Source organism: Lagopus muta, chromosome 1 (genome assembly GCF_023343835.1).
Source record: "Lagopus muta isolate bLagMut1 chromosome 1, bLagMut1 primary, whole genome shotgun sequence".
Taxonomy (NCBI): Eukaryota; Metazoa; Chordata; class Aves; order Galliformes; family Phasianidae; genus Lagopus; species Lagopus muta.
This window is the reverse complement of record NC_064433.1, coordinates 104,909,985-104,929,552: the sequence shown is the minus strand read 5'-3', so window position 1 is coordinate 104,929,552 and position 19,568 is coordinate 104,909,985. Positions and strand designations below refer to the sequence as shown.

The window sequence follows — 19,568 nt, the reverse complement described above, 5'->3', positions numbered from 1 at the left end:
CACCCTTCTTACGTCTCTGGGCTCTAATACAACTTCTAATGATCACATGCCATTTTTACTTCTGTCCCATGCCTCTCAGTCTACACATGGAATGAGCTGCACTCTCATAGTGCATATATAATTATATCTATATATATACCTGTTCAATAGTTTGTTTTTGTGAAACTGCACTGGCAAACATTATCCACTACACTCAATTCAATTTGCCTATGAAAAGTCGTTATCTCTCACTGTAATTTCCTTCAGCTTATATCCTTAAACATATCCTCATTCACTTCCTTACTCATTTCCTTTTCTGTGGCACTCACAGTGTTAGCATTTTCAAGGCCTAAAGACTCCATCGCTTTTTCAGGAGCTCAAGAATGCAGACAGATGTTTAAATAGAGTTTTAAATAATTAGGACCAGCATCGCTGGGAGTGTTTGGTATACTGCCCTAAATATTTGTCTGTATTTGAATAAACACCTTTGAAAAACTGCCTCTCTGTGCTTGCACAACATCAATTCATTTATTTTCACAACACTTCCCGGAGGGCAGGGCAGACAATATTATTCCCTCGTTAGGAAATTGAAGCAATGAAAGTGTCTGGTCAGAATGGGTGCCCAGTTTGAAATAGGCAGGATGTGCTTTCTGTAGCATACTATTGGCAGCAGTTCTGCATGCGTCTCAAATGAGCCCCGAGGCTCGCCAGTAATTCAGGAAATAAGGAACGCACCATTCATGACCACCTGTGGCTGCATGAATGATTGTCCCAGGATCACACAGAAGCTCTGTGGCAGGGAACATGGGCAACAGCTTGCACTAGAGCAGGCCACTGTGAGGCTTTTCTTTACCAGCAGCTGCCCACCACCACCTGGTATTCCCACATCACTAACAAGTGATGAAACAAGAAAGATGAGGAGCTATTGGGACTGATCCAGAAAGGTCATGAAGATGATGAGAGGGCTGGGGCACCTCTTACAAAGACAGACTGAGGAAGCTGTGCTTGTTCAGTATGGAGAAGACTCCAGGGAGACCTCATTGTGGCTTTCCAGTACTTAAAGGGAGCTTATTAACAGGAGAAGGACTGACTTTTTAAATGGTCTGATAGCAATGAGACAAGGGGGAATGGTTTTAAACTAAAAGAGGGGAAATCTAGGTTAGATCTTAGGAAGAAATGCTTTCCTCAGAGGGTGGTGAGGCACTGGCACAACTGCCCAGAGAAACTGTGGTGCCCCATCCCTGGAGGCACTCGAGGCCAGGTTGGATGGGGCCCTGGGCAGCCTGAGCTGGTGGGGACAGCAGGGGTAGGGGTGCTGAGTGGGCTTTGAGGTCTCTTTCAACCCAACCCTTTCTATGAGTCTCCATGCAGCAGTCTTCTTCCCTACAGCATGATTCACCTCTGGAGGAATAATCCTACCTTACAGACTATGTTCAAAAACTCTACATGATGCTGTTTTATGGCACTGTATATTTGCACAACATAGGCATGTCAGCAGCACTGAATCTGGCCATGCTTAACTTCTGAGTGAACTGGAGCCTGGTTCTGTTGCCAGCCATACCATCATGCTGCATGGCAAAGGCAGATAAGCTATCTACTTCCCCACGTATCCCTTTTCTCTTTTGTGGAATAGGGCCATTAATTTTGACATCACTTGTGAAGCATTTTGAGAATTATGGTGAAAGAAACTATCTGAGACTTAGGCATTCCCGCTATCATTGCACATAGCAGGTTTGATGTATAGTCTATCCATACATGCATTTTAAATGGATGTTGAGCTGCTGGAGGCAATACACCAGGCTAAAGAGAGCACTGTTATGATAAATCCTAGATTCAGGTCTTGAGGCTGCTCATCGTCATGGTTTCAGGGCCTGAGACCACAGATGTGATGGAGTTTATGCTTTAACCCCAAACTGGTTATAACTATTGTATTGTAAAGATGAAAGGATTGAGTTAAAACAGAAACAACCAGTGGAAGGGCATAAAACAAGGCAAGAAAAATCAGTGGATCATGCTCACTATGACAGTTTTGCCAACTTCTGCTCATTGCTAACATGAAATTTACACTATGGTTGAAATTACCCAGGACTTGTTCTCAGTCAGCAGAGAAGCTGTGTGCATAACTGATCTAGATGTCAGGATAGCTTTTTCACAGTTATTTTATGTGACACATCTAAGCCAACAAGTCTAGTGTACAAAAGGGGAAGAACAAGCTCTCTGAGTGAAGAGAAACCTAGCTTAAGCTTCGGGTTCAGAAACTCTTTCTTTGTTTGACCTATTCCCCATTAAATTGACATTACAATGAGCTGAATCTACAGTTTAATTTCACATCCAATTGCTTCAAAAATTGAGATTTGCTCTTTATGGCCTTTTTGAAGTGCAAAGCAGACAGCTTCCAGACAGCTTGCCTTTAGCCCATGCAGTTTGGTCAGAAACAGATTTAGCTGCAAGTTTAATCAAAAGCAATTTAATTAAGGACTTCCAATCTGATACTTTTGAAAAATGATGCATGAGTATGTACAGGTATGTAAGATGACATGGACCCACTTCACTATTGCAAATTGATGGCATTTTTGTAACTTTCCACTTTTCCTGGAGAAAACTGTCATTTTCTAGATTTCAAATTTTTTAGATATAAATTATAATTAAAAACAAAAAACAAAGCAACAACAAAAAACACACACACACACAGAAAAACCCAACATTGTTCGGTTGATGAGATTTAAAACAAGGATTACAGAAAGATTGAAAAACTCCATTCAAATGGAGAAAATAATTTGCTACTCAACAGATTTGTGCTTTGTTGCTGATCAGAAGACAGTAATACCCACATTAATACCCACGTTATCGAGCACCATAATACCATACAAGAGCAACAAGCACACACTTGATGAGATTATGGTTCCATAGATTTGGAACTAGCAAAAGGAAGTGATTCTCAAAGAGCTCCAGAGCCAGTCTGGGGAATTTTCTGCAACAGAAAGCCATTGTGAAAAACAGCACAAACATCTTTTTGAAAAGAACAGGATCATTCTCTGGACATTAGGCAGCTATGCTAGTGAAGATAAGGACAAATGGAAACACACATCCTTTCCAAGGACAGCCTTATTTTTTCAGTCTTGTTTGTAGCCTTCAACGAAAAGAGGCAGATTCAGGAATAAAGTGCTGGTCTGCAGCTGTGGTGAGTCCATATTCATGTCTCCAAGTAACCTAAAGTTTCCATTGCCTGAGTTTGGCAGAGAGCTCGCCTTGGGGAGGATTCAGGCCTCTAGATAAGGTTTAGGTCAAAAGTGAATCAGAGTGAAGTATTTATGGAGTTCAGGGATTGCAAATCCCATAAGCAGTCAGATGAGAGTTCAAGTCAACGTTATATCTTATGGAATCATCCATCTTGTAAGCTTGGTGCTTTCTTGGGCTGTAATGGCATGAAAATAACTTGAAAAGAAAACTTCTGAAGACAGTGCAACCCCAAACCCTATGAGTCAATCTGGACTAGGAAGCATTATCCAGTTCAACATTGCTGTTCATAACGTTTCTCTGACCAGATGGGCAGGGTTGAGCCCAGCTCATCTAGGAAAGGCGGCCAGCTCACTGCTTTGGCCCAGCAAAAGGAGGAGCAAGAGAAGACAAAAAGTGTTGCATTTGCACGCATTCACCTCAGCACCTGCAAGACGATTAACACAACACGCTCTGTATAGACCATCAGAGATGTGCCAACTAAGCACTGCATCCAAGCAGTATATTAGAGTCAGCCTCACTCCCCAGACACAGATCCCCAAACACAGCTCCCCAAACTCTCCCTGCCCAGCTGCCCCACCATGAGGAATCGAAGCAAACAGAGAGCTCAGAGGCGAGCTGTGCCCCCAGAAAGGCAGCTGCACCCCCTGAGAACCAAACAGCACTTCCCCTCCACCTATGCTTCTTACAACCTGGTCCAATCACTGCGATGTGAACACAGGCAGAGGCCGAAGAGACAAGATGCTGTGCAGCCCTAATAAATGTATTTCCATCCCAGAGAGGATTCTTGTCATGTCACAGAGATTTACAATTTTCTTTCTGTTGGAAAACACATCTATTTCTTAGCAGCACGAGGCTAATTCCCTGCCTTGCTGCCTGCAGCTAGACTTTACCACGTTTTACTACACTGGGCTACCCGTTTTGAAGCACTGACAGTTTCACTTTCTCTGCGCAGTGTGTGCTTTTGAACTCACTCTGCTGCATGCTGTGAGGCAGACGAGGGAGGAGGGAGCAAAGAGGGAAGGAGGGAGAAGAGGAAGGTGGCTCAGCCTTGTGGAAATGTTGTGCTTCCCTGGAGATTAAGCTTCTGTTTTCTCAACAGTCCCAATAAGGGAATCTAAATGTTTAGCAGAGTAAATCTTATTTTAGGATTACACATACCATGTTGTCCCAGCCAAAAACATCACCCCTGCTTCGCTGTGGCCCAGATACACTGGCATCAGTTTGCACCAACTTGTGGTGGGTGCAGAGAGAACAATTGTGTTGTCTGCCTGCAGCTCTCCCATTACTCACAAGTGCCATGAAAACACCTCAAGGGGCTGTTCTACATTATTTGCTTGACACCATAAATGTGGATGACACTTTGTGAAGCAAGGGAATGTCTGCTTCTATGTTGAAGGAAGTACCCATCTCAAGGCAGCAGAACCACGCTGGTTTCAACCACAAAACTACTGGTGTTCAGTAGATGCAGTTTCTGGAGACATTCCTGCCCTGCACACCTCAATTTATAGCCTTAAGGCTGCCCTAGGCCATGCAGACAAACCAAAGACCTAAAACCCTCTCAGCTCTTTCTATTAGCCCACACCTGACAAGTAAGTCATCTGGTCGGAGGGATGTCCAGAGCATATGACTCAGTTAGCTCAGGGAAACATTATAAATAAATAATTAAAATTAAAAATAATAGCCATGGTAATAATAAAACAGCCTGTTTGTAGTCCAACTCCATTCATTTCTACTCACTGTCTGCACTGATCGACTCAGATGCGGGCAGTTCCCAGCTAATTTCCTAGGTTCAGATAGTTGAAAGCCATCCAAACTCAACTTACCCACTGTACCCTCACAGTTCCCACATGCAGCCTATTACATCAAGGAAACTTCCTATGGTTTCATGCCAGGGAGTACAGTTTCTGGGAAAGATGCCACCACTTCTTCTAATCAATTGTTTTAAGATGACACTAGTTCACCAATGGCTGAAAGTGCCACTCTTGGGGACATATGAAAATAATTCCTTCATTTTTAGGTCAAACATTGCCCTACAGCGCTGTACAGCCCACATTACAAGAAAAAATTGAAGTGAGAAGAGGCCCATTCTGCAATGCTCAAAACAGAGCACGGAGCTCCTAGTGTGGTCCCATCTGGAATGTCCTTTAATATCCAAGTCAATGAGGTTTCAAGTCAAGAGGATTAGCTTAATCCAACTAGTCCCCCCTCCTTGGGGGTAAGGGAGGGGAGAAGTAGTTTAGGTTTCACCCTCGAGTGATACCTCATTCATTTAGAAAACCCTCCAGCTAACAGAGGGGATATAAGGCCTGAAATTTCACACAATAAATAAAAAAAGAAAAAAAGAAAAAAAGAAAAAGAAATAATCCAGCATTAGCAAACCATAATCCATTTGCCACAAGAGCTATTTATCAGGCCATAAAGAAGCAATTAACAGACATTCAATTTTGCCTTAGTAAAGGCTCAGTTGTAAAGGAAATCTGAGGCCATCATAGGTTTCCCATTGAAGCCCTTGTAACGTTCAGCCAAGATGGACGACCCTGTGAAGCCCACAGTCTGAGGAGCAGCTTGCAGAACCTGAAGCAGCACCACTTCCTTTTGGTACAGCCATTTGGTTAAGGAGTAAACAAGGCACGCCTTATCTGCTCTACATCTCTCTGCCTGCTGAGCCATAAGTAGCAGCTGAGCATGTTCAACAAAGCTGGGACAGCACTACCAGGAATTAGATCAAAAGACACACTGGTACCTACAGAGGGCAGAGAAAGAACAGAGGGAGCCCAAATTACCCACCTCACCCTGCAGCCCCCTGTGCTTGATACGCAAATAATCTTACAGCAGCAAGGTTCAGCTCCACCACTAAGCTGCAGAAAGCATTCACCCTGGCATGAATGACAGCACGCAGAGTGGGGAAGGGATCTGAGGAAGGGTCTCTTTCTGAGTGGTGCGCAGCATCCATGAGAATCAAGTCACACATGCTCAGAAAATGTTCTCATGTACACCAGAAAGACTTTAGCTAAGCTGCTCTACTGGGCAGGTTCATAGTTAGCCAGTTTTATTTGATATTAAACATGGCTGAATATGGGACTACAAATTTAGGCTTCTTTTAGACAGCTGATGTGCTTCTTGATTTTACAGAGTACAAAAGATAACAGGATTATAATGATTTTACAGTAAAGAATCCAGTTCATTTAATAATACCTGCCTGCAGTTTCCTAGTCGCTGAGCACAAATGAGACAATAACTCAGTGAATTGTTCACATATAATCAGCCATCTAAATGTGCGTGCAACTGCCAGGCTGGAATATACAAACATACCCACAAAATGAATATGTGCAATATTTAAAGTGAACTTTAAAAGCACTGTGGTGACAGAGAGCCAGTAAGGTCTAGTTCCAAATCTCTTTTATGACCTTATCATTAGAATAAATGGCACTCAGTTAAGAAGTTCTCAATCCACTTCTGGCTATTTGACTTTCAGATGACTTTTCCTGTCACCTGACTACTAAACTGCCTTCCCCATATGCATCCTTCACAGTGCTGTGATACCACATATAAAATGCAAACCTTCAGTGAGGTTCTTCATCAAGGTAAGTGCGTCAGCTCTACTCCATCTCCTGGAATAGTTCAGAAAGCCAGTCCGAAAGCAGCTGACAGTAATTGCTTGTTCTGTCTTGCTTCCAAGCAAATGAGAACAAGGACCTAAGGAACAATACAGTTGAAATGACACTTGTGAAACAAGCATGTTGTAAGTCCTAGATAACCAACAATGACAAATGCATTCATAAATCTATAATTGCTACATGAAGTACAAGAGGGTGGGGGTGGAACTGGAGAGGTACTGTGTTCAGACTTACAAGTCATTGAAATTAGAAAGGGAAAAGTAACAAGCCACCTGGAGTCAACACAGAAACATCACCAATAGTAGTTCATTAATAAAAGGTTCCAAGGAAACAATACACGGCTAAATGGGAAGATTCAAGAGGCTTTTCAGGCCTGACCAACATGCAGTTTTGTATTTGGAAACACTCATAATGAAGGCAATGATAAATGACTATGAGCAAAAAAATGAAAGGACAGCCAAAACTGAATTTGAAAAATAGATAGCCCGAGTATTAAAACAAATCAACTAGAGGTACTTCCAGGCTTTGTCTACATTAGTACTTCAGATCGGGAGCATACTTTTTAAGCAAATCTTACTGTCTTTACTCAATATGTTTTATTCATATCTCAGAGCAGACAAACTAGGTTCTTCTTGAATGAAATTAAAGCAGAAAATGCAGTGCACTGAGTGTGCTCCAATCACTAGGTAGTGGTCACTCAATGGGAACAGGCCACACCAAATCTAAAATAAAATCCTCTTGAGTTTTGTGGTGTGTGAGGGTTTTGCTTTTTCATCAGCATCAACTGTTCTGTTTCACAGGCCCACTCTCTCTGGACATCACTTTGCGTTAACATATATATTATTACCTTAGTGTCTCTGAATCTTGAAATGAGGTTCTGGAATGAAATCTGAATCAAGAAACATGTGAAGTAACCTTGGCACTTGCTATATTGGTGAGTCTTTAGGGAAACAATCCAGATAGATGCTACATTTCTGAAAAGCTAAGATATTCCTTTGCAGAAATCTTTAGCACTAGAGATGTTGAGGAGATAAAAAGACACCTATGCAAAATCTGCATTTTTCAACTCTAGCTCCAGTTGACAAGGCGATGAATGTGTCGATAACAGTGACTTGTGCTAGGGCACGAGAATGGGTTTAAAAAGGACCCACTTTCTATGTTTACCTTCTGGAGGAAGTCAGGAGGAAATTTAGGAACCTCATTGAAAATATTCATTCAACAGCTGGGAAGACAGCACAGAACTGTACCTTTTTAGCTGAGTTAAAGACCACAAAGTCTTACAGTAGCTTAAAATAACGCAAAAAGAGAACAAGATGTCCACAGGAAGCTCACTCAGACTTGACCATTTCTAACAAAATTTATTTCTGTCCCACAAAAATCATCTGTTGTCTCTTTCCAGGCAAAGACACTGCAGAATTCCCTGACAAGGTTTTCTAATACTCAAAAGAGTGCCAACGGAGGTCCTGCTGAAGTCACCACCAGTGTGAGGCAGACGCGGTTGAGTCACTGTTGCTCTATGAGGTAGTACTTTAGCTGACCTGCCAAGGGTCTCCACTCCATTGTAAAACAATGACTTTTACTCAGGTGTCCATGATCTGCAGTCAGAAAATATTCTAGGCTGTAAGACCAGGTTCCCCCATGCAGCAAAAATTATCTAAAAGTCAAAAACCAATAACATGAAAGTCAATAGTCAATTTTCCTCATGGTCAAAGTTGGCAGTGAGGCTTTTCCAGTGCCACACTAGGGGTGCTGTCTTTAAATATAAGCATTAGTGACCTGGAAAGGGAATTATGCAAGGAGGCAACAAAATTTCCAAATAGCGTATACTCATCTAGCTTAGTCAGGCAATAAGATTTTCCAAAAGGATGGACAATAGCTGTATGATGCCAAGAAAAGTTAATACTCATAAATAATGCACAATGCAGGGATAACTGCCTTTCTTCACTGCAGAACACTGCCAGAACTGCATCAGCTCAGAAAAAGGTTATGCATACCACATCCACACTATCCTGACTCAGGGCTTGAGTGCAGTCAAAACACTAAGATGCTCAGACTGTAGAAGAAATGCTCTGCAGAACAATATAAAGAGATTATAATTCCAGCTTCCTACTTCAGCAGAGGTAGGAGCACAGCTGGGAAAAAGCTCTGATCACCTCATTTCAAAGTCAGCATCATAGAAGCCACTGTGGTCACTGCCCTCCTGTTGTCTTCTTCCATCTGCCAAGCTCAGTCAAAACAAGCTGCGTTAATTTAAACAGTTTATGCAGTAGAGTTTTGCTGCCACAGCAAACTCATTTTGATTGGAACAGGTTAAGCAATATTCACACAGACAATTATGGCATCAAATCAGAGACAAAATAACTTCCTAGTGAAGCTGTGAGAAATAACTGGGGACAAGGCTGGAGGAGTGGGGAGGGGTGAAGTACCAGGAACAGGATGGATTGACTGTACCCAAAACTGCAATCCAAAACTGCAATCCATTTCCAGTGTGACTATTCAGTTATCTAACACCAATAACTCTAAGTGCCTTTAATGTATTCTAATGTGACGGTGGACAAAATGTTTTGAGTTCTGGTCTTATGAAGCAATATTTCCAGGCCTACTCTGGTAAATGCTAAGCCAAGAGGATCCAGAAGAGTAAACTGAGAGCGTGTTCACATTGTAATCTTTATTAGAATTAGACATTCTGCAAGACATTTGTGACTTGTCCCAGCTGTAAAGAACCCAAGGGTAAAATGTTGGTAGTCACTAGAAATTCCAAAATATGGCCAAAATTAACAACCGTTGAGATGACACTTTCTCTTCCCCTCACCAATCTGCAGGCAGCTGACAGGTAGTGGTCCCAGCACACAGTGGGGAAACTAAACCATCTTTCTGGTTATTGCGGCAGCTGTAAGGTCTTACCTGATCAGAACAGCAGCTCATTTCCCATATATACAGAGCAGCTGGGTATGTCAGCATTCTCCATTCATTTATGCTGCATGAGGTATTGCACAGGCAGGGGACAGTTTTAATTCACCAGGCAGTGCCACGGAAAAGGATGGAGAAAGAGTTAAAGGTAGATAGACATTGGCTATCCTATCACACGATACCCCAAATCTTACATTCTCTGTGCTCTCATTTTTTGGCCACAAAAGGATACGTACATTGGAATTGTTTGTTTGGGAGTGGAGGAAATGGGTGTTATGTTTATATGTTTATCTGTAACCATCGCTCTCACACAGCGTTGTATGTACTTGTTCTTTTAGCCAGGAACCAGTATGCCCAAACAGTCTTACGCACACAAGTAAACAAAGCTTGAAGGCTTAGGCTGTGCTTACATGGTTACTTGAATCCAGCACAAGTCCATGCTGCCACTGACTGGGGCTTGGCTCTTGCCTTTACCCACCGCACATCAGCACACTCCTGCTCTCTCTGCATGGTGCCTTCATGCACCAAGAATACATGCAGCCAAACGGCAATCCAGATCAGGGAACTGACTTATGTCCAAACGGACCTTCCTTCTTGTCAGGTTGTTTTTCAGACTGATCAGCTTGGCACAGTGTGCAACTATGCTGGCAACAACACCACGAGTATCTCAACAGAAAGGAAAGGGCAGAGGATTGTGGTTGTCTTTTCAGCATTATCGGCCTCTTATATGTAGGCTCATGTTTGAGTTCTCTCCCTGTCTAAAGAAACTGAGACATATGCTTGAAAGTGGCTTTGTACCTCAGATGCTGAATAGAACTTCATAGTAGTTTTTGAATTCTATTGTAAATGAAATTGTGCTCATAAAATCTCTCCAAGTAAATCTCAAATAAGTCAAATTCTCCATGTGTTAAATATTATGCAATGTTTGTGTAGCAGTATAAAATCATAAAAAGCAAACAAGAAAAAGGAATTCGCTTGACATTGTATTATGACTGTATTTCCAACAATACATTCATTTCAGAGCTGATTGAAACTCACAACTTCTCTTCACACTGAAGAGAGAGATTTTGAAATTCAATTTTAATCCAAATATGAAACCAAATATTTCAATAATATTTCAATAAACGGACAACCTAGAGGACAAAGAAAGGGTGAGATGATGTTTCCAGTTTTAGAACTGGGGATTTTCGTTTTGAAACAGATTCTATTTAATGGAAGTTTTCTCACTTCTTGTTTTCCTGATACTCTATGACTAATCAATAGAATTATGCACTGACTAATACTGGCATGTCACAATATGACATATCGCAACTTCAATATCCTTCTATTCTACCAAAAAGTGTTATTTTTAAAACCACTAAGTTGCTGCCTAGTACTGATCAAAACATCTTTTTTTTCTTTCACAGGATAGTTTGATGCTTTGACACAGAAATAAAAGAAGATAAAATATTTCAGTCAGCACTGAGGAGAAGCTACCCTGCATTGCATTTAAAATAAAATTAAAAAAAATAAAATTTAAGTGATAGAATGTTTGAACTGCGTGTCATAGTGTATGTGCTACATCAATGCTAACAGCACATACAATATCTAGAAATAGTTTAAGACAATGGCAAATAGAAAACGAAACAGAAAGAAAACACTTTGGAATAAAAAAATAGCATTAAAATAATACAGAACTATGTTGTTTTACAAAAAAAAATGTGGAATGGGAGGAAGAAAGTAGCAATCCATTTCATTATGCTGAAGTCTGTGAACCCAGATCTGGCTCCATCTTACTGATAAAAGAATTTTTCTCTCAAATTGGGTAGGATCATTTCTATGAGAAAAGCAAAAAATACTGGCTCAAAAAATGTCTTTCTCAAAGAGAAGGAAGAAGTTAAAAAAAGTCATCTTAAATCAAATTTCTTTTTAAAAAACAAAACAAAACACTTCTGTGTTGCTGCTAACAGTCACACCTTATCTCTACATTCTCACTAGTAACTTTCAAGTGACCTGGAATATATTGGAATAATGCCTGAGTAATTTGCACCTGCACATTAAAATGCACAAAATGATAGGATGAGGGGGAATGGCTTTGCAGTGAAAGAGGGGGAGATTTAGGTTAGACATCAGGGGGGATATTTTCATTCAGAGAGCAGTGAGGCACTGGCACAGCTGCCCAGAGAAGCTGTGGTGCCCCATCCCTGGAGGCACTCAAGGCCAGGTTGGATGGGGCCCTGGGCAGCTGAGCTGGTGGGGGGCAGCCCTGCCCACGGCAGGGGTTGGGGCGGTGTGGGCTTTAAGCTCCCATCCAACCCAAACCATTCTGTGATTCTGTGATTCTTTGAATCAGGTTTCAAATAAAAAGGCCCAGGTTTCTGTGCAAGATCTCAACGTTCACCATTTGCAGCACAGGCAGTGAGTGGCACACAGCAGCCATTACATCCCCAGGGACCACCAAGCCGCACCTGTCCCTGTCACAGCCAGGTCTCGCTCACATCATGGCCACCTTCCACTGCCTCTCTGTGCACTCCAAAACAGCCGCATGCCCAGGGCCCCCCTCCTGCTGCCAGCCACTCAGCCCTGCAGTAGAGAGAACATGAAGTTTTTAGATGTGGTTGTTGCTCCCTTTTACTCTTACACAAATGGCGTAAGGTGCCGTCAGGAATCAGTCAGAGTTGGCTGGGTGCTCATTTTCTTTCTTCTTTTTGCAGAGAGCCTGAGATGGTAGGAAGCCTATTTGCATAAACAAAATAAATTCTCCTAATGAAGTGCAGAGGAGAGAAAATAGCTTCATCATCAGCAGAAGCCCCCTGCTGTGCAGGAGATTGGATGTCGAGAGCCTGTTCCAGATAAACTCTGCAGCGGGCTGAGGTCAGAGCCTGAGCCTGGCAGTAAAAACAAGACCCCATTTTGGGTGGCTCTTACCTTCTCCAGTCCAACCTGCAACATCTCCATCTGCAGAGGATGGGGTTTTCTTGGCCACACCAGCCCAAATACAGCAGCCTATCCTCAACCCCTGAGGATGACAAAGCTGTCAGTAAACTGAAAGTTGTGAACCACACAGGGGTCACCTTAGGCAGCCAAGCCTCTCAGCTGCAGAACTGTTTATCTCTGGTCACCTCAACTTTATTCATGCTGTAAACACAGCAGGCCTGCAATCCAGACCTGAACTTTGAGAAGTGACTGTGGAAGCAGAGTTGAGTGTAAGCTACTCCCCCCCTGCATCTCTCCTTTCTGCCTCAAGAGGAAACTGCTGCACTCCAGATAAGGGCCAGAGAAAGTCAACACACAGGGAGTGTGAACAGGGAGTTCAGGCTCCAGTACAAGCGAAGATAAGGTCTGAAGTAACTGGACATGACTTGTGTTTATGCTTTTTGATCCCAAACAATATATGGTCACCTTAGTCAAATTGAAGAGTGATGAAGATCATAATTTGGATGATTGTTTTCTATAATCTCCTCAGACTCTCCTGAATTTTCTCTTCCATGATTACACCACTTGGTAGTTCTAGTTAAGTGTTTTGTCAAAGTATTTCATTATTTTCTGTCATGTCTTTCCTTTTTTTTTTTTTCACTGAGAAATGTCTTTTCTTTTACTTCCAAATATTCTCTTCTTTTTCCTCTTCTTAAATGAGATATTTTGCTCCTACTGAAACTCCAGGAAAAGACTCTTGGAATGTATGGACTTAAGCATTCCATTTCATGCTTCTTCCCCTCTCTTACCAGATGATGATGTGAAGCTTGTCTACAAAAACAACAGCAGAGATGGTAGGAAAGGTGTTAGAGACAGTGGGCAGGTCTGGAAAAGCCCTGTACCTAAAAGTCAATACATTAACAACACCTCATCTCCTTTTTGCTTTTTTTGTTTATTTGTTTGTTTGTTTAAGGACAATGGGACAAGGAAAAGAAGCATTTTATAAACTAAATCTATTGATTCCTCAAACCCAAAAGTGAGAATCTGCCTCTTTCAAACAGATGGCAAGTTCTAGAAACCTAAGCAGGAACAACTCTCATATTTTACAGTGAGAGTGATTAGTCAATGGAAGAGGCTCTCCAGGGGAGGGACAAGATTAGCTTTAGCTTGAAATCTTCATTTCAAATCTGGCTGCCCTTCAGAGAGAGGATCTATGCCAAGCCGAACTTGTTGGGCCAACTCAAAATTGTTTGGAGTATGGCAATAACTAGATCCTGTGATAACCAGTAAATTAAACTAAATGATCTCAGGCACTTTCTGGCCCTTGAGCTTCTATGATGCTGTAGGGCCAGTAGAGAACGGTTCTAAAGAAGTGCTTGAAGACTTCATGTGCACCTCACCTCATCCTCCATTATTTCTACAGAGTACATTTCAGCAATCTATAGAAAGAAAGTTCCTCAAACAGTTCACTGGCCATGGATGATGATACAAGAGCTCAATTAGAAGAAGTCAAAAGAGAACAAATAGATTTAGTAACGCATTGAAGAAGAGATGAGGGAAGTGTAGAAGAAAATGTGTATATTAATCTAATTATAGAAAGACACCTGGAACAGCTTGAGAATCAAGTAAATGCGAGTACTTTAAATTGCAGTTTCCTACAACAGTAAGAGGATTGATATATCCTGTTTGAAACAGTTTGTTTCCTGACAATGAAGCACAAATTAAAAGATAAAAATGAACATATTTTTGTTAAAAAAGCAATGTAGAAAACCTACAAAGAACTAGACGAGGGAAAAAAAAACCAGGATTCAGATATTTCCACTGAAATTCATTCTGACCTCCAGGTAATGGACAGAACTTTGAAAGATGTCAGAAACAAATGGTATCTGTTCACTAGATGTCAGAAATAGTTTTCATCTTTTTCCTAAGTGTGTCTACAAAAATACAAGCCTGGAGAAACCAGCAGGCTTTCCAAAGCCTCCTGTAAGCTCTCAAATGAACCCTACAAGATATTTTCATATCATGGACATACATTGCAAAGAAGAGAAAACTCATTAAAGTTAATTGGCCCACCCTGAGAGTCTTCTCTGTGCCAAGTTTCTTCCTTTATTTTTTATTTTTTTGAAAGAACTCTGCAGAAAGCACTGATAGATGTCAAAACAGATGAACTCACAGTGAGATCTTCTAAGATCTTTACTTTGATCTAGGTCTAAGGGAAAACTGACATCTGAATGAGGATTTAACTGCTTTGCAGTGAACTGCTAGACTTCATTTCCAGAATTTAAAATAAAAAATAATAATTTGCAAGAAAATATATTTTTCGATGAATGTTTGTTAGAAATCTTTCAGGATGAACTCTGCAGAAAGCTCTGATTTTCAGATCTGCATACCATGAAGTGAGTTGCTGATCTTACATATTTTCATGCACGTGCTTAGCTTTGTGCAAGTCAGCAGACAGACGGAAATCAACAGGGGAAGCCAAAGTAAATAGATGCTCTCCCCCATATCCGAGAAAAAATCAGTGACATTAGAATAAAATGAAACATGTGAATGTGTTTCCAGGAATGAGATACCTTGCTGGCCATCTGGATTTCTTAATTTTCATTCTCACAAAAATACCTTAGCGAATACTTTTGGTAAAACCATATACCATGGACTCCAACTGGCTTCAGCGGGTTGCCCACATTTACCATTAAAAGAACCCATAACATTTCTGTGGATTCTCACATGAGGAAGACCACTATTGTACTTTTTCAAATGCCAGCATTTAAGGACCATGTAATTCAAATCATAATAACACCCAGAGGGGGCTCTTGCTCTTACCAGGTCATTTTCACACTGCAATTTACCAGGGGTTTTAGACCACAGCTGTTTTTAGAGTTCCCAGAGGTTGAGAGGAATGTCACGTGCAGGAGCCATCACGGTGCTGTGATTTGCAGTCATCTTCAAAGTCATCAGCCCCACTCGTCTCAGCGATTACTCAGTGCCAGCGGAGGCTGTGGAGAAGCCAGCAGCACAGACCTACACACAAGGACTGCTGCACTCTTCAGTAGTTATTCACTCCCCTTGCACATAAAGCCTTCGCAGAAACCCTCCACAGCCTTCCTCCTCTGGAAGGATGTGCTGCATTTATACCTCCTTATCAGTGTCCCTTTCCTTAGCCTCCTGATCTGAAACATGTGTAGCCCCAGCTCTTGCTGGCACTGTCTGTCTAAGCACTCCATAAATTTTCTTCTGGCAAATTTAAGGAGCATCAAACAGGCATGACCATCGACTCTATCAAGCGTAGGCCACTCCTGTGGTCTGCAGCCTAAAGCATGGCCCGAGAGAACGTAAGAACACAGGACAACCTAGTGCTTCTAAGTGTACGTTGCTCAAATATGTATGTATCTTTTAAAGCTAAATCTGGGGCTGAATGGTCAGCAATTGACAGTCCCTTTGTAGCTTTCTAACCTGAGAACAGTTTCCTTCAGCCACATCACATACCACCCAGCAGCTCTGACAGTACAGTACAGCCCAGGGAGAGAAACCCTTTGCAGCTCTGCCTCCTGAGCCACTATGTCACCCTTTTGCAAAGCTTAACTAAGGTGCCAGTGCAAGCCTGAAGTGATTTTTCCATGTGCTATCCACGTGGATGACCCATACCTAAATGCAGAAGGAAGAGCTACCTCATCACAGCACTGACTTGGAGGCCACAGGGGAAAATCCCTATGAACGAGCAGCTTGAATATGATCCAGCATACCGATCCCCCACCTTCCATCTCAGCCTGCATCCTGCATAACAAACAAAGATTCAGGGTCTGGAGTTTCTTGAAAACTTCTTTTTGAGCCTAAGATTACACAGATATTCCTTCCGGATGGCAGTCCTCCTTTTTCTGGCTGCAGGACTAAGCCCTGCTAATGCGGCTCAGATGAATCTGACCAGCATCATGAGTGTATTGGATGATTTTTTGTTTTGTTTATTTTTTCCCTTTGGCTGGATGTAGCTGTTATGTAATTTTTTCATCAATATAGGGGAGGGCATTATTTATAGGGGATTACAGGGATTACTAAAGCAAACCATTTGCACTTTCCAGTGGCTGGTACAACTTGCAATATCCTACCCTGCCTCATAGTTAGCAAGTTGGAGGATCAAACAATTTTGGTTTGATTCTCCTCCAGTGTGCTGATGCTGCACAAAGCTTGTGTCTACACTTTGAGCAAGCTGGGCACAAGCCCATACCCACCAGCTGCTTCCAGCACTTCACTGTGCAAACATACAGATTACTTCAGAACAGGAGGGAGGGATGTGCTTGTGTCTTTCCCCCAGCATTCCTACATGCCTCTGTGGCCTATGCTTAGTAAGAGACACACTAAGGGGGTCAACAAAGCTAAATGCAAGGTGTTGCTCTTTGGTTGGGGCAATCCCAGATACATACACAGACTGGGAGAAGAACTCATTGAGAGCAGCCCCGCAGAAAAGGATTTGGGATTCTGGTGGACAAAAAGCTGAACATGAGCTAGCAATGTGTGCTCACAGCCTAGAATGCATTGGGTCTTCTGGGCTGCATCACAAGAGGAGTGAGAAGCAAGGAGAACAGGGGGATTGTCCCTCTCTGCTTTGACCCATCCAGAGTACTGAATCCAGGCCTGGGGACCTCGGTACTGGAGGGATGTGGAGCTGTTGGGAGAGGTCCAAACAAGGGCACAAAGATGCTCCAAGGGCTGGAGCACCTCTCCTGTGAAGATAGTCTGAAGGAGCTAGGCCTGTTTAATCTGGAGATGAGAAGCTTTGGGGAGACTTCCCAGTACGCTAAGGGTTCATTACAGGAAGGAGAAAAACGTTTTACACAGTTCTGATAGTAAGAGAATGCTTTTAAACTAAAAGAGGGGAGATTTAGTTTAGATGTCAGAGAGAAATTTTTCAGAGAGGGCAGTGAGGTGCAGGCACAGCTGCCTGGAGAAGCTGTGGTGCTCCATCCCTGGAGGTGCTCAAGACCAGGTTGGATAGAATCACAGAATCATCAAGACTGGAAAAGACCTGTAAGATCACCCGGTCTAATCATCCACTTACCACCAATACTGTACAATAAACCATGTTCCTAAGTTCTACATCTACCCTTTTCTTGAACACCTCCAGGGACGGTGACCACCTCCCTGGGCAGCCTGTGCCACTGCCTCACCACTCTTCCTGAGAAGAAATGTTTCCTAATACCCAACCTGAACTTCTCCTGGCACAATTTGTGACCATTACCTCTCATCCTATCACTGTTGCTTGGGAGAAGAGGTCGATCCCCACCTCACCACAACCTACTTTCAGGTGGCTTAGAGAGTGATGAGATCTCCCGAGCCTCCTCTTCTCCAGACTGAACAACCCCAGTTCTCTCAGCAGCCCCCCATCAGTCTTGTGCTCCAGACCCCTCACAGCTTTGCTGCCCTTCTCTGGACACACTCCATTGCCTCAGTGTCTTTTTGTAGTGAGACACCCAAAACTGAGCACAGTATTCAAGATGCAGCCTCGGCAGTGCCAAGTACAGAGGAACAATCACCTCCTTGCTCCTGCTGGATGCCACTAGGCACCTTGCTGGATTACATTCAGCCGAGGATGGGGCCCTGGGCAGCCTGATCTGGTGGGTGGCAGCCCTGCCCATTGCAGGGAGTTGGGAGCGGGTGGGCTTTGAGGTTCCTCCTAACCCAACTCATTCTGTGATTCTGTGACCCTTTTTCATCCTCTCCATGCAGATCCTTTGCTCCACTGCCACCTTCCTCCAGCACACTTTTCACCAAGTGTGTCCTATATTTTTCAACCTCATTCACCCCTCCGTTCCAGTTCTACAGATCATAGCTTTTCCAAGGCGCTTGACATTTGAGGAGTGATTCTTTCTTTCACAACATTCCCACTCAATGAGTAAGAGAATGGGAATGATGTTCATGCATTAATAAGATAATAAACATTCTGCTCTTTATATTTTCATCAGTCATCTCTCTCAGGTACAAACACATGCAAATGATACAGATTATATATGACATTTTCACTCTTCCTGTCACACACAGAAAATGGTATAGCAGACAGCCTGAGAGATCAGAACATGCCACAAAAGCTTTCTCCACCCTGCCTCACCAGCTGCTATGTTCAAGGTGAATCATGAAAGGAAATTCAAACCTAAAGCCTCCTTCTCTCTGTAGTAACATTCAAGTCAGCCCTCCGCAGAAAATTGGGCAGAACTTACCTCGTTAACACAGCCAGCAGCTCTGTGAGAGCCCTGCAAGTGTTAGTCATTCTCCAAAGTGTATCCACCAGCCCTTGCACAGGAGCTTCTCATGAATCCTGGGAACCAATACAAATCCTGAATTCTCCCAGCCCCACCAAGTCGGCTTGCCCTTCAGAGAAGTAAATCTTAATGTCAGAATGCAACAGTTCCTACAGAGCTCAGAAGGAGGCAGTGGATCTGCACTATTCCCCCAAAAGCATCCCCAACATCAACACCTTGAAGACTGTAATAAGCCAGATTTTCTGTGTGAAAGTTAGCAATTTCCAAACAAGGTTGACTTGGCAGTCCAAGCACAATGCAGAAATAACAGGGATGAAAATTCTCCCAGGTTTACAGTGAACATTGCCTTCCCTTAAAACTGTTTTTAGGAGGCAATCTTGAATACTCCAGCAATGGGATCTGTCAATACATCGCTCTCCCTCTTAACCAGCATTCAGTAAGTGGTGTCTCTCCCACTCCTCCGCAAAGTTGCACAATTAGCAGTGCAAAGAAAAGCAGCATTAGCCTAAGGTAGTCCACCAGCTGCAGCCTGTGTGTTTCTGAAGGTCTGCCAAAGCAGCAGTAAGAAATCAACGCATCACATAGGTCACAGCAAATAACACATTTTTTAATCTTCCCTTCATGCAGCACTTGGGAAAATGCATGTTTTGGCTCCGCATCAATTCTCACTTTTCTG

At 42.6% G+C, this 19,568-nt stretch overlaps 1 protein-coding gene across 6 annotated transcripts in view; it reads right to left on the bottom strand.

Annotated features, from left to right (window-relative positions):
* The window catches only part of KCNE2 (potassium voltage-gated channel subfamily E regulatory subunit 2), a 140,296-nt gene extending 121,263 nt beyond the window's left edge, over window positions 1-19,033 (bottom strand). For 4 of the 6 annotated variants that reach the window (XM_048959927.1, XM_048959910.1, XM_048959937.1 and 1 more), the window contains exons 1-2: window positions 18,851-19,027; window positions 6,781-6,915 (exon numbers count right to left, since the gene is read on the bottom strand). The gene's annotated coding sequence lies outside the window, so the exon portion shown is untranslated. Of the gene's footprint in view, window positions 1-6,780; window positions 6,916-18,850 lie in introns of all 6 variants that reach the window. The other 2 variants (XM_048959944.1, XM_048959962.1) reach the window with 2 other exon arrangements.
* Between the last annotated feature and the right edge of the window lie 535 nt (window positions 19,034-19,568).